We start from the raw sequence: 3,895 nt of genomic DNA on the forward strand, positions 1-3,895 counted from the left end.
GCCCTTATCATGGAGGTGCATAAGAAATGACTGAATAGCGATCTTGGGAGGTTCGCCATATTGGATCATGGGTCATCCAAAATAAACGTGTACGGAAAATTAGCTTAATTGGTGGGTATTAACTGGTTTAAAATTCAGTTGAAAGATTTGACCCTTACATACATACGAAATAATAAAGCAAATTAAACCACTATGTGCGGGCATTATTGAGTCATGACTCCAATGTCTCCCATATATATAATTTTAATGTTAGCTGACTCAAAAGGACTACAGACTACATTCCATTAAATAAAAACGAATATACAATAATATGACAAAAAACAATTCCAATTACAATCAAAGTCTCCCGTCGTGCAGTTATGAGTATGACGCATTCGCGCACCAAACCTGGGCGATTATATCATCGTGAGTCGTCAACAACTCACAATAGATTATGTACATCGGGTTTTACTCTCAATATACACGCATTGTTGTCGGGAATACCTGGTCACACGCGAAGGAATCAAATAGACTCCGAAAATATTACATGTTAATAAATTTTAAGTGTCAGTCTGTAAAAAAAAAATAATTAAAAAAGATTTTAAAACAAGCTTTTTAGTATCGCTATTCTATTTATTTTATTCTTTTCAGAAAACCCTTTCATTTGGTATCCATATCAGAGAGGTGCGTAATTGGGTGCGTAAAAAAATAATTAGTCGTTCTTGGGTTTATGTATTAGATTTTCGGTAGAGTTCACACATATTTCAGAATTTTATGAAAGAACTCAGGAGTGTAGTATTCCGCACCATGTTTCTATTCTCCGTTGCCTCAAGCAAGAGATACTCGTAATTAAGTTCACTTACTTAACATAACTTTGAAAAATCTCAGGCGATGTCTCATGTTGAGGTGAGGCCTGGGATTCGAATTTCGGACCCCATCGCTTGTAGTCGGAGTTTCAATTTGTTGATATAGTAACTGAAAATTGTCTTGGATTAGGAGCCTATTTGTTTAGTCTGTCAACGTTCTGGACGGAAGCTTTGAGGTTGACGCGTCGCAACATTTTTAATTTATGACTTCATTGATTCAGCATTGGTTAAGATGCGCGTGGCGTCTCCCGATTTTTTATTGTTCTTCGATGAAATAAATTCGTAAGAACAGCTGCAAACTGATGGCAGAATATAAATCCTTGGCGAGGTCGTTCTGAATTCTACAAAAAAAATGGAGCTTTGTGACTCCTGTGCCATAAATTGCCTTTAGACAATAGGTATTACGACCAATTAGGTAATGAATATTTCATTAATTTTTTATGCAAATATTTGCCTATACACCTACCTAGGCAGGTGTTTTCATGTACTTATTTATGCAATTGAAATTATTTAAAATTAAAATATTCGAACCTTTCGGACTATGCCGTCCATTTTAATTGTGGCATTTGACTAGAAAACAATTTGGTTGTATGTAAATGGTAGTATTATTTTATATACGAGTACCTAATACAATAGTAACATACATTTAATTTGAATATTTTTAGAAGGCTAGACATAAGTAAAATATATTTCCTTAATTATTAAGTTCTATGTACCAGTGATAGATTTTAAAAGTCTGAAAATGTTATCGATAAATAATTGATTGGATTAATCGAATCATCAAATACCTATGTGAAAAAAATGTCTATACAGCAGGAGTATGAGGGGAAATATGAAATAAGTATAGGATTCTAGGAACTTTTTTTTGACCGTGATAGATTTCCAGACTAGAAAGAATCGAATGCCCTGAAAAAAAGAGAAAATTTTTAAAGATTATCTTCTAGACACAGACGATATTTTTTCTTTAAAAAAGTAAATCATGTCGCTGAAAACAACTTGATAGAGACACGATATTAAATTAAGAAAGCGGCAGATTTCCCAAATTTAGTGAAGTCTGCACACTTGGCCAGCGTGGCAATGGGTGGTATTTCAAAAGATAATGTCCTATATTTAGTAATAGGAACTATTTTAAATTTTCGACACATTTTAATTTATGATTATTATCTATTATAATTTCAATCATTGGTACATTACATATTCAAATATTGTAGTGGACAGGAAATAGACAAAATCTGTATCAAATCAGAACCACCATCTGACATCTGATATTTTATATATTTGTATGCTGCACAATCATTTGCAGATGTCTGTCATGTTGTGAGATCTTCCTAATATTATACAGATGCAAATTATTAATGTAATTTTTTACATCTTATTTGTATTAAGGAAAATAGCAAACGAATATGCGGTCCACATGATGGTAAATGGCAACTACCGGGCATGGATGTCGATAATCAATCTCAGATATGATTAGAGTTTTACCAGAGATCGATTCCAGCGCTACTCCTAAAGAATTGATTGTAAAACCTCATATAAGTGTCTCTGTAGTAGGTAAATGAAGAGCCATTATCATCCTTAAAATTCACTTCAGCGCATAACTCGGCTGTAATAAGGCAGAAACAGGTAGTAGTGTTTTCATAGGTGAACTACAAAGAGTTCTACCATCTACAAAGTAAGTGGCAACTCTACAGAGAACGATATTCGTCCCAAGTAGGCTATCCTTCGTCATACCCTCGAAACCAGAGTAGGTACAGCAGCGCTTAATGCGTGGCATTCTAACATAGTCTGAAGGGTAGCAACGCAACGGTGGCCGATTGCAGATAGGACACCGATCCTATATGGGATTGATTACATAATATATGTCCATGGGTGGCAAGTGGGTATCAAGTGGACTATATGCCTGTTAAAAAAAACATTTGTAAAGTGGTGACACAATTAACTGCCATATTTACGGAAGCGTTTGATATTGTAATTCTACGCTCTTCCAATGATTTAGACTAAGATGGATGGAATGGCGCTACATTTTGGACGCTACAAGGGTTACGTCGTTCAGTGATTTGTGGCAAGGTCACGTTGGATTGTTGAATAAATTGTAGGTTATGTACTTTATTTCCTGTGTTACAATTGTAGTTTAAGTGCGAATAAAATATTCCATCATTTGCAAAATGGTTCACTTCCTAATTGCTCTATTTCGTCGTTTTGATTCATTGTTTTCCTTAACTTTCTTCTTTTATAATATAGAAGATGCAAACGAGCATGTAGTCTACCTGATGGTAAGTGACTATACTACCACCTATGAATATCTTTAATCAACCCCAGATAAGATTAGAGTCGCAATAGGTATGTAGTGCTACTGCTTTCCCTGAGAACTTAATTGAAATGCCTCGAAGAGCATAAAATTTTAAAAAAATGTTTATATATTTTTCAGCAGTCTTCAAAGAAATCGTTCATTTATTTTCTAACAAAGAACTTGTGTTCATATCCAAACAGACACGTGTTTTCGTACCTATATCGATCGATTACTTCATTATCGTTCACCAAAGTGCAATGTACCCATAATTGACTAAATTTTTCGATTGTGGAAAAGAGTAACCTATCACCAATTTGAATGTACGTGACTTCTGAGCTGGTCGTAAACTCCACAACAAAGTAGTTCGGCAAGATGTGTCGACTTATCCGCGGAATAGATTTCGCGAAAAATGGACATTACAACAAATCAATGACAACTCTCGCATGAAAATCGCGTGATGGCCGGTTCTAAGAAGCTGTGGTCATAGAACATACGTAACAGTGGGGGAATTAGGTGTTATTGAAATAATATGGCGTAAATAAGTATGTTTTGGTAGTTCTTCGTGTCACCAGTTGTTATTAAATTTGTATCTTACTCGTAACTGAAAAATGGCTGTTCTGTTGTAAGCAATAAATTTTGTGTGTACTTTTGCCTGGTTTGTTATCAATCCTGCACTAGAGTTTTGGGCGTTAATGGGGCCACGAAAGTAGCACCATTGATTCATTAAACAAGAACAACATCCATAATCTTATTTGTCCGT

This window comes from Epargyreus clarus, unplaced genomic scaffold (genome assembly GCF_041222505.1).
Source record: "Epargyreus clarus isolate Ecla_fem2 unplaced genomic scaffold, WU_Ecla_fem_2.2 ptg000003l, whole genome shotgun sequence".
In the NCBI taxonomy this organism is placed as follows: Eukaryota; Metazoa; Arthropoda; class Insecta; order Lepidoptera; family Hesperiidae; genus Epargyreus; species Epargyreus clarus.